The sequence below is a fragment of the Citrus clementina genome, unplaced genomic scaffold (genome assembly GCF_000493195.1).
Source record: "Citrus clementina cultivar Clemenules unplaced genomic scaffold, Citrus_clementina_v1.0 scaffold_3, whole genome shotgun sequence".
NCBI lineage: Eukaryota > Viridiplantae > Streptophyta > Magnoliopsida > Sapindales > Rutaceae > Citrus > Citrus x clementina.
Genome location: NW_006262339.1, coordinates 37,542,460 through 37,555,029, shown reverse-complemented (window position 1 = coordinate 37,555,029; position 12,570 = coordinate 37,542,460).

The window sequence follows — 12,570 nt, the reverse complement described above, 5'->3', positions numbered from 1 at the left end:
TTATTTAATATAATGAAGCACTAGAAAGAGTAGCTAATTACGCATAAACGTAATATCTCAACTTTGACGAATCCATTTGGCTACATAAACAGGTAGTATACATATGAAGAATTTTCAATCCAGAATTTCCAGATTGAATTTTTATTTTTTTATTCATCAATATATAATATATACACTCCATTCCTAGGAGTGGAATGATCTCATGGAGGGCATCCACCACCACTGGGTGGCCTGTGATAGGGACAGCCAACTGCGTTCGCCTCAGCTGCACATGAATAATAACATGTTATTTGTTTATCTATTTATATTAATTTTAAATCAAATTCAACTGTGCAGGACAATCATTAATTAATTTTTTTCTTTAAGCAGACCTCAAAGAAGCAACAAATTTGTTAAAATAAAAACACAGAACAACATCATAATTAGATTAAACATTTAAACATCGATCCTCGCTAGGTGAAATGAAATCCAGCATACAAAAATTGTGAGTGGGTGATTGATTAATTCTGTTATACTTAATTCAATATTAGAACTAACATTAATCAAGAAACAATTTATTAATTACATAGCTAGATTGAATAACACACAAAGTCTAAAACATAATTAAGAAATATAATTTGTACAAGATCCAACTATGGAGTATAATCATAAGGACAATTATAATAAATAAAACTGCAACATAAAAATATTGCACTTACTGATATCAAATAACACTACCAGAAAATTGTGCTAATTATAACGTGTTAAAGGTAAATGAAAAATACTGCAAATATTTGGACGATCAAGAGATTTGAAGTATTGTACCTTGCCAAACAGATTATTTTTGTGGAAACAAATAATCTTATTGTTATTTTATGAAAACGTCAAATTATTATACACAGAAGCTCTCACCTTTTCGCATGTTAACGGAAGTCTCAGCCAGCAGGTTTCTAGCTGCCACCTCGGAAGAACAGAGAAGAGCAATAGCCATTACAAGACCAATAAGAAGGAAAATTTTAGAGTCCATTAATTTTTTCATGATAGAGGAATATTTATTGGACATGGCAGATTAGTATTTTCTTAACTCTATTTATAATAGGTTTAGTAAGTCAGCTAATTTAGTAAATTTTATGAGTTGAAGCGAGAGGTTTAGGGCTCAAATCTCACTCACATAAGTTGAGATTGATTTAGCTACCTTCATGCTGTGCTTAAACAAGGTAAGCGGAAATACCACTAGACCCTAAGGTATGCTTAAATTATTACATTGACCCTTTTAGTTTCAGAATTGGTTGCACATCTGTTTTCCTATTATACTTTTTCATTATAGCAACCTAAGAAATGACTTTAAAAGTTTATAATAAATTCAAATATAATATTAAAATGAAGTACTGTAGAATAATATATTTTATAATTATTTTGAATATTACACAAAATTATAATATTAAAATATGTATGTAACATTCAAAATATTTTTCCTTTAAGGGCGCTTGACTGGATAGTTTTTACACAGATTTATTTGGCTGGTCAACCAAGTCCTAGGGGAGGTAGGGATTTAAAATTTGATTTGGATTTACAAATGAATGAAATTATATAAAAAATTCAAAATAATTTAAAAATGTTATATTATTTGAGCCTCAATAAATTAATAGCCTTGTGACTGTGAAAATTCTATTAATTTAGTTAATATTATTATATCAATAAATTATTAATTATTAATTTGTAAAGATAATATCAGATTCATAATATATTTTTTTATGAATTAGAGAGATAGAATAATTAGAAATTTATTGATATGATTCTAATTTGATCTTAATTGAGTAAATCAACCACTTGATAATCCTTTGACTGGATTGCATGATCAGATCATAATCAATTGGTAACTCATCAAAGGAGACTTTTTGGAAGCAATATATTAAGCCATCTTATTTCTCTTAACATAGCAGATGGAGTACAACAATGATTTCCCATTTGAAAAAGTGTAAAGAAAGCAATAATGACCGATGAAATGCTTGAATCATTATGCCAGTACAATAGAGAAAATCATAGACATATTATATGTGTTTAGTATCCTTAGTTAAGTATTAATTTATATATTAGTTCGCTCCTATAGAAAACAAGGATTTTTACAAAAAAATATTATCTAATAAATTTATTGAATTATTAATTTACCACATTGATATGTAGCATAGATTTAAAATCAATTTTGAAATAATAGATTTTAGTATTAATAAAATTTTCTAGGACAAACTAGTAATTGTTTAATATAAAAAATAATTTGCTTAATATATGTACTATCTTGTTTATTATATTTATCATAATATTGTATTTATATTTATTATAATAATTTTCACTATAGTTAAATGGTATAAAAGTAAGAAAATAGGTTTATATTATTTTTAAAATTAATTGTGATTATGTGATCATTGAAATAAACTTTGAATGACTAACTATCTTTTTCAGAAAATATAAATAAATAAAGTTTACGCTAGTGGTGTGAATACTAAGAATTTTCCAACTTTTATGTCATGTGAACCTTTTCTTTCTTTGCCGGGCCCTTTGATGGTGCTTGTTACTTGTCAACCAATCCATCATACATGTCAAGTAAACCGATTAGAAGAAAAATAAGAGTTTGTGTGTCTTTAGAGCCTTCATGTCAAGTAAATATTAAATCAAGAGAGGGACTTGTTTGAAGGCGGCCGCCCCATCTCAACATGTAGAGATGGTGCGGAGATGGTGCGCGGTCCGGGTGCGGATAGTGAAAATCGTAATTAAATGTTATGAGACTCGTAACATTTAAAATAAAAATTAATGGTTACCCGTGGGATCATCAGACCTACCAAATACTAAGTCTTCTTTGACTGGTTGCAATATTTTAGAAGGGATGGCAATGAGAAGGGAAGGGAAAGGAACTGATATCTCCGTAACCATCCCCAATATTATGTATATGTCCTTTTCTCTTACCTGTTCTTGTCAGAATTACCTGACGAGATCCCCGTCCCCTTTACGAATAATAGGAAGGGATCTTCAACAATCTCAATCCCCGAGTAGTTGATATACTTTTAGTTTTTGAACTTAATTTAATCATATTAACCTAAAAATATATAAAATAAAATGAGAATGATCATGAGTTCTGTCTATGAGTAATGATACCTCTTGGCCATCGATTATGGCGCGACAGAGCTGCATGTGGGGCGGCTACCTACAATTGTGAAAAATTGGGTTGCTCGACCACTGACATCGCGACATGCTACTGGGCTATAATGAGATGAAGACAAGTTCAGTGCTGGCTACTACGCCAATAATTTGGAGAAGATGAGTAACACTGTGAGAGAGTTACTTAGAGTATAATTTATGAATTGTGGGTTTTGGGTTGTAACTAAGTCTAAATTACATTAAATTTTTTATATTAACTAATATTTGTATTATTTACATAAATATTTTGAAATTAGTTATTTACACCAATATTTAATATTTTACAATTTAAAATTTATTATTTATTCACTAATAATTCTAAAAAATTAAATTAAATTAAAAATTAAAATAGAGAAATAGAGAGGAGATGAGGATTCCATGCCAACTCATCCCCGTCCCTTCTCCGAATAAGAAATTAGGTAAAAATCATCTCGCCCCTTCCCAAAATAAGAAATTGTGTATAAAATCATTCTTTTACCCTCTCAAAATAGGGAAAATCCCAAGAACCCTTCCCCGTAAGAATTTCTGCCATCCCTATATTTTAGCATACTAAGGTGATGCACACACCTTACACAAGTTTTTCTTTTTTTTTCTTTTTTTTTTTTTTTAAGGAAAACATAAATGTCGAGTGGTCAAAGAAAAGAATTTATGTTAATCATATGGATAATAAGAAACTCCATGGAAAATTCTTGAGCATTTTGTAAAAAATTGTTTGTTGGCTTTCGGTGGAAAATACTAACCACTTTTAACAATTTCTAGATTATCATAAAAATTTGAAGATTTGCCTTGAAATGACTCTAAATTGATTGGGGATACAACACCACTGTAAAAAAGAAAATTCATTTAGCATCGATTAGTAATAAGAAAATAGTGATAATATTGGTTTGTATAATGTTGATGGTTTTGAACACTGGTACGTACCTATTTGATAAAATAGAACGATCATCTCTTAATTTTTATATCTTATTTCTATATAAAACTCCAATCCCTGAAAAAATTGTAATTGCCGCTGATATTTGCTGTTGAAATTTGAAACCCCACATGTAAGCAAGCCCTTGCGACCACTTGGTAGAGGTTCCTAAATCAGCCCCAACAAAATATATATTTACTGCCATAATTCGTATCGAACACACACACCCACACCCACACACACACACACACACACACACACACATATATATATATCCTGAATTTGTTAAAGTCTGAGAAAGTTATTAAATCATGCTAATGACCGTAAACGTTATTAAACTGCATGATTTAATAACTTTTCTAGATTTTAATAATGTTAGGGGAAATATCCTAACTGATTGAGTATTGAGTCTGGGAGACAACTCTCAACTTTAAGATAGCTTTTGAGTTGAGTTAGGTCATAAACTTCTATATGGTATTATATCCAAACTCATACGCATGAGTGGGCTTATATTACCCTACCACGTGATAAGGACTAATAAAAAAACTAGACTGGAGTGTTAGCAAAAATATCCTACATTAATTTAGTATTGAACTTAAGTTAAATATATAAGACTTGGACACCTCTCAACTTTTAAATTAACTTTGATTTAGGTAGGTTATAGAGTTCTATAAATAAAATTTAGGATTTTAGAACAGATCAGCCCTATATACACACCTCATTTTAGATAAACTTTAAAATCCAAATTTGATTTTTTATAAATTTTAATTTGTTGTTATTTTCACAGTTAGTTTTTCAAATAGAATTCATAGTAAACATTTTTTCAAATATAGTTCATGGTAAACAAATTAACCTTCTTTTCTTTCAATTGTTGATTTCAATAATTATGAAATGTTAGATCAATTTTATATTAATCTAATATATTTGGGGCCATACATGAAATAAATAAAATGTGTTTGCTATTATTTAATAAGCCAAGAATTAAGTGATCTATTTGAAGTTGATTAAATGGCTAAGGGTATAATTGTTGTGGATTAAATGCATAGATACCAGAATTTAATCATCACTTTAATGAGGGGCTGAAGTGATAATTATTATCATAAATAACGTGACTGTTGGGTTTTCTAAAAGAAAATCAATAGTCACGATATTTATATAAAAGGGATTGTGGTCCCCAATCTCTCATTATCCTCTGTAATTCTCTAATCATTTCAAAGAGAATTCTAAACTCAAGAGAAAAGAGAAGATTGGAAGTTCATCTCCTACACTCAAGAACCACTACGAATCACCATGGATTTAGGTACGCTTCCGCTTTCGTATTTCTCAGTAATTTAATCTGGATGTTATGAAGATTTAGGGGATAACAAGTGGTATCAGAGCCCCATCCATGATTAGATTATTGAGTTATTAATTTCTGATTAATGGTTATAGTCGAATCAAATTGTTAATGCATGATTCGGTTATCGGGAATAATTAAAATTGGTCTAACATTGATGATATGCTAATTAAAGCTGGAAGTCACCGAAGTGATATCTCTTGTGTAGATTAGTTTATTTGGGGTGTTAGATGTTTGTGTTTGTGTAATTCCTGTGGATGTTAATCGATCCAAAGGAAGGTTAATATTTGGCCTAATTGCACACACACTTGTGATGGTAAATTTGTGACGATTATTAAGATAACTTAATGTGAGTAATGTACTAATCCAAAGATTGGTTCATTACTTGACATAATTTATTATCAAAATTTGATCATTGCAACAAGAGTATCATTTACAGTTAGTATTATAGTCCAAAGACTTGTTACTAATGTTGTGCTAGGTATCTTGAATTGTTATAATTTGTTTTTAAATTTTTACAGATTATTACTTGAGTTATTTAATGTGAGCATTATTTATTTATTTTTGTTCTCTATTCAGCTTTTCTGTCTGCTACTTCTATATATGCAACTATGAATAGTGTCCCGGTTATGAATGGCACTAATTTTAAGGACTGGAAAGAGAATATGATGATTCTCTTAGGCTGCATGGATCTAGACTCATCATTCAGACACCCTAAGCCGGACGAACTCACTGATGATAGTACATCCGAGGGTGTGCTGTACTATGAGAAGTGGGATCGATCTAACAGGATGAGTCTTATGATCATGAAGCACGGTGATAACTCTATAAAATGAGAGTTATTATGGCACTTTTAGGCTTAAATCAATACTATTTAGAGAGTAAATGATGTGTTTCTATTGCATTTTTGTTACATTTTGCATAAATAATCATTTTAGTCAGTCTTAATAAGTTTTGCTCAATTTAAAATAATTCGTGCTTAAATTGTGTGCATAATTGTAGGTTTCCAGAAGCTTATAATTCATGGAAGGAATGTTGATGCAATAGGCTGGCAAAAAGGAGGAAGAACATAACTATAAAAGAATTGAAACAAATCTGGAACAGTACAGTTGCTGTAGCCGTTGCTGTAGCAATCCTGGAACAACGACAGAGAAAATTCTGCGTGGGATAACTGCAGAATTACGATCTGCAGTTTCCTAATCTGACTTATGCGTGCCCTAGGGTTCCGTTTACCCTAATTTTCAACTATAAAAGAAGCACACATCATAAGGAAAAGAGAGAGCCGTCACCCAATGAGAAAAACACAAAGAAACAAAAGAAAAACAAGATTCAAGAGAGAGATTGAAGGCTACACAAGAGGAAAAATTACATAAATCAATTGGAAGTTCAATCCTTCTTATTCTTCTCTTGTTTTCTCGTTTTCTATTTATTTATAGGGATGTGTTTCATGGCTGAAACTTTGTTCTTTATTTTTCTTTTGCAAACCATGAACTAAATTTATTTGTGGTTGAGTGATAAACAATATTGATGGTTTATTGACTGAATATATGTGTTGCTGCATGTTTACTGTAGCAGTTTGTTTTGATAGTATTTATTTTATTCATTATTTCGGTTGATCACCCATTTAATGATACTAGCTAATGAAGAGCCGCAAAAGGGCCTATCTTAGTGGAACAGATCATAACAATACTTGATCTTAAATTGAGTTTCCCGGATTGAGTTTTACTTGAGTTCCAAAAGGGCCATGCTTGATTTAAGATTAGTGATGAACTAGACATAAGGATTCACCTTGTAGGGTAAATAGAACCTAAGCGTGTAATGTTATATCTTATGTTGGCATAGCAACTGATCACTGTTAGGTTGCATATGCTTGATTTAAGATTAGTGATGAACTAGACATAAGGATTCACCTTGTAGGGTAAATAGAACCTAAGCGTGTAATATTTTATCTTATGTTGGCATAGCAACTGATCACTGTTAGGTTGCATATAGATATAAGATATCCAACATGCGACGGCTGAGGATATATAAGGATTCTGTCTAGTGCTGTAGCAGATATTGCAGCCACCGAGCCAACCGTTAGAAAATAGTCAAGACCATTAGGAGAGTTTATTCACTCAACTACTCTATATTCCCATTAATTTTATCCTTGAACTTGACGTGATAATTTACTTTGTTGCATTTTATTTATTGCATTTTTATTTTAATTAGTACATTAGTTTCATTAATTGTTTATTTTATTTTAGCACAAAATCTGCACTGGTAAGATTGTTGTAGCAAATCTGATAACATCAATCCATGTGGAGACGATCTTGAATACTCATCACTTTATTACTTGTTGTGTACACTTGCACATTGACACCAATAGCATTAGTATTTATAAACTAATACACGGTATTCCAGAAGTATTTAGGAGTGCTATAATTGATGAGGTTACAAGTGCTAGTGAGTTTCTTACCGAAATTCAAAAACGTTTTACAAAAAACAATAAGGCTGAAACAAGTACGCATTTAACAAGCTTGATTTCAATGAAGTATCAAGGCAAGGGAAACGTTCGGGAGTATATCATAGAGATGTCTCTTCTTGCTTCTAAGCTTAAGGCATTAGGCTCGACCTATCTGATGATTTGGTTGTGCATTTGGTCTTTATCTCTGTCTCAGCACAATTTAATCAGTTCAAAGCCAGTTACAACTGTCAGAAAGAGAAGTGGAATCTCAATGAACTGATTTCCTTTTGTGTGCAAGAATAAGAGAGACTGAAACAAGAGAAATCTGAATATGCACATATGGTAAGCACTTCTAAAGATAAGGGCACAAGAAAGAAAAAGGGTGAAGCTGCTGTTTCTAAGGGTCCAGAGCCAAAGAAACCAAAGGCCGAGCATGGCTGTTTCTTCTACGGCAAGCCTGGACATGTGAAGAAGGAATGTAAAAAATATCACGTATGGCGCGTAAAGAAAGGTATATTTCTTACTTTGGTTTGTTCTGAAACTAATTTAGCTTCAATACTAAGAAACACATGATTGATAGATTCGGGTGCTACTATTCACATTTGTGTTTCACTGCAGGGTTGCCTGAGCCACCAGCCGCCAAGTAATACAGAAAGATGCATTTATGTAGGAGGTGGCAAGACAGTAGAAGTTGAAGCAATTTGGCATTTTAGATTACTTATGAAAACTGGTTGTTATTTGGATTTGTTAGATACTTTTGTTGTTCCGTCTTTTAGACGGAATTTAATTTCAGTTTCTGTTTTGGATAAATCTGGTTATTCTTGTTTATTTGTAAACAGACAATTTAGTTTATCTATCAATTCTAATGTTATTGGAACCGGTTTTCTTAATGCTTATGATAATCTATATTTGCTAGAAATGTTTCAAGTTATAATGAAAACCTGCATTTTAGAATTGAACGATTAGTGTCTGATGAGATTTTAGGATTTCTTGATTTTACATACCTTGATGTTTGTATTGAGTGTATCAAGGGAAAACAAACTAAAAGTAAGAAATTAGGAGCCTACAGAACTTCAGCCGTCTTAGAATTAATTCATACAGACATCTGTGGACCATTCCCTACAGCTACTTGGAATGATCAACAATATTTCATTACATTCGTAGACGGCTATTCAAGATATGGCTATATATTTCTGATTCATGAAAAATCACAGTCTTTGGATGTGTTCAAAACGTTTAAAGCCGAAGTTGAGTTACAACTCAACAAAAGGATTAAAAATGTCAGATCTGACCGTGGTGGTGAATATTACGGTAGATATGATGGATCAGGTGAACAACGTCCAGGACCGTTTGCTAAATACCTAGAGGAATGTGGAATTGTCCCTCAATATACTATGCCAGGATCGCCTAGCATGAATAGTGTATCTGAGAGACGAAACCGCACTCTTAAGGATATTGTAAGGAGTATGATAAGTCATTTTACTTTACCAGAATCACTCTAGGGTGAAGCACTAAAAACAACAGCTTATATTCTAAATCGAGTGTCAACTAAAGCGGCTGCTAAAACACCTTATGAGCTTTGGACGGGTCGAAAACCAAGTCTAAATCATTTACATATTTGGGGATGTCTAGCTGAAGCGAGGCCTTATAGACCTCATGAAAGGAAATTAGATTCCAAAACTGTAAGCAGCTACTTTGTTGGCTATGCAAAGCGATCAAAGGGTTTTAAGTTTTATGATCCCAGTATAAGGTCAATTTTTGAGACAGAAACTGCTACATTCTTTGAGGATGTTGAGTTTGGGGGGAGAAATCTAATAAGAAACATTGTCTTTGAAGAGGAAGAGGGATCCACTGTTGCTTTTGACAATGTACAAGTTTTAATACCTGTTATTGATCATGAAGTAAATTCAGATCCTCAACCATCTGACAATGTTGTTCAACCCCAGAATCAACATGAGATGATTGTTCTTGAGGAACAAACTCAACAACCTCAAGAGCCTGTGTAATTAAGACGATCCACAAGAGAAAAGAGAAATGCTATTTCAGATGACTATATAGTATTTCATTAGGAACATGAGGATGAAACTGGAATGATGGAAGATGACCCAATCAACTTTCATTAAGCCATGCAAAGCTCCAATTCTCATAAATGGATCGAAGCCATGAATAAAGAGTACAAGTCAATGCAAGACAATAAAGTTTGGGAACTCATCTCATTATCTTCCGGTGCGAAGCCCATTGGTTGTAAATGGATATTTAAAACCAAAAGGGATTCGAATGGTAATGTGGAAAGGTATAAAGCACGTCTTGTAGCTAAAGGCTTTACTCAAAAGGAAGGAACTGACTATAAAGAGATTTTCTCTCCGGTTTCTACGAAAGACTTTTTTAGGACAATTATGACACTTGTTGCACATTTTGATCTTGAGTTACATTAGATGGATGTTAAGACTGCTTTCCTTAATGGTGACATTGAGGAAACAATTTATATGATACAACCAGAAAACTTTGTGTTAGGAGACCCAAAGAAAATGGTTTGTAAGCTAACCAAATCCATCTATGGGCTCAAATAAGCTTCTCGTCAGTGGTACTTTAAATTTCATCAAATAATTATCTCATATGGTTTTGAGGCAAATATTATTGATGAATGCGTGTATCACAAGTTCAGTGGGAGTAAACATATATTCCTAATTTTATATGTTGATGACATATTGCTTGCCACAAATGATATAGGCATACTGCACGACACCAAGAGTTTTCTATCAAAACATTTTGAGATGAAAGATCTTGGTGATGCCTCATTTGCTTTAGGAATCGAGATACATCGGGATCGTTCTCGGGGTATTCTGGGATTGTCACATAGGAACTATATCGATAAAGTTTTGAAGAGGTTTGGCATGCAAAACAGTAAACCAGGTGACACCCCTATCGCCAAAGGAGATAAATTCAGCCTTAGTCAATGCCCTAAGACCAATCTTGAAACCCAGGAAATGGAGAAGATTCCTTATTCTTCAGCTATAGGGAGTCTTATGTATGCTCAAGTATGTACGCGTCTAGATATTGCGTTCATAGTTGGCATGTTGGGCAGATATTTGAGCAATCCTGGGATGGATCATTGGAAAGCAGTGAAACGGGTTATAAGGTACTTACAGAGAACAAATGAGTACATGCTCACATATAGAAGGTCGGATCAGTTAGAGATCATTAGGTATTCCGACTCTGATTTTACTGGATGCCAAGACAGCAGAAAATCCACATCAGGCTATATTTACCTATTGGCTGGTGGAGCAATTTCTTGGAGATCTGCCAAGCAGACACTTGTAGCTTCATCGACTATGGCAGTAGAGTTTGTAGCATGTTATGAGGCATCCAATCAAAGAATATGGCTGCGTAATTTTGTCACTAGGCTGCGCATTCTAGAGGGTGTAGAAAGACTGCTCAAGATATTTTGTGACAATAAGTCAGCAGTTTTATATTCCAACAACAACAGAGGCTCTACAAAGTCAAAACACATTGACATCAAGTTCCTTGTTGTGAAGGAAAGAGTGCAGAGTGGACAAACCATTTTCTTTGGGTCTCCCAACACTGCTCGTATGGGTGTGATTTTACTTGAGGATATTCAGATTTAATGGGAGTTTGTATAATTACTAAGTGTGACTTTTAGATTTTGATTATATTATTCGGATTATTTTTTGCAGAAATAAAGTATTTCAGTTTCTTACACTCTGTTAGACTAACTTAAGTTTAGATCTCAATAAAGTAAATTAGGACCAGTTGGGAATAGACATGTTTAGATCACATTGCATGTAATTTCCATGCTATGCATCCACAATTGATCTATGTCATGTAACTATATTGATATATGTGACCATGGATGGTTGAGTTACGATTAATGTAACAAAGGCCGCTATAATCCTATACCGATGTGGTTATTGAACTAGATTGTTCAGATATACTCTAAGGACATAATAGCAATTTTATGAGCTCATTAAGTTAAACACATTTCAGTTTTCATTTGTGGCCCAGTGGGAGATTGTTAGATCAATTTTATATTAATCTAATATATTTGGGGCCACACATGAAATAAATAAAATGTGTGTGCTATTATTTAATAAGCCAAGAATTAAGTGATCTATTTGAAGTTAATTAAATGGCTAAGGGTATAATTGTTGTAGATTAAATGCATAGATACCAGAATTTAATCATCACTTTAATGAGGGGCTGAAGTGATAATTATTATCATAAATAACGTAACTGTTGGGTTTTCTAAAAGAAAACCAATAGTCACGATATTTATATAAAAGGGGTTATGGTCCCTAATCTCTCATTATCCTCTGTAATTCTCTAATCCCCTCAAAGAGAATTCTAAACTCAAGAGAAAAGAGAAGATTTGAAGTCCATCTCCTACACTCAAGAACCACTACGAATCACCATGGATTTAGGTACGCTTCCGTTTTCGTATTTCTCAGTAATTTAATCTGGATGTTATGAAGATTTAGGGGATAACATGAAATTCTTAAAACGAAAAATAAAAACGAGTTAATGTAAAAAAAAAACTCTAAATAAACTTTGTCTCAAACTCACTACTCGAACATGTCTGGACTCACTACTCGAACATGTCTGATAGAATAAGGGAAATTTTTTTCTTATTTGAAGATTTCTTGTATGAGATTGTTCATATAGATTGTAGATAAAATTGAATTGCTAATA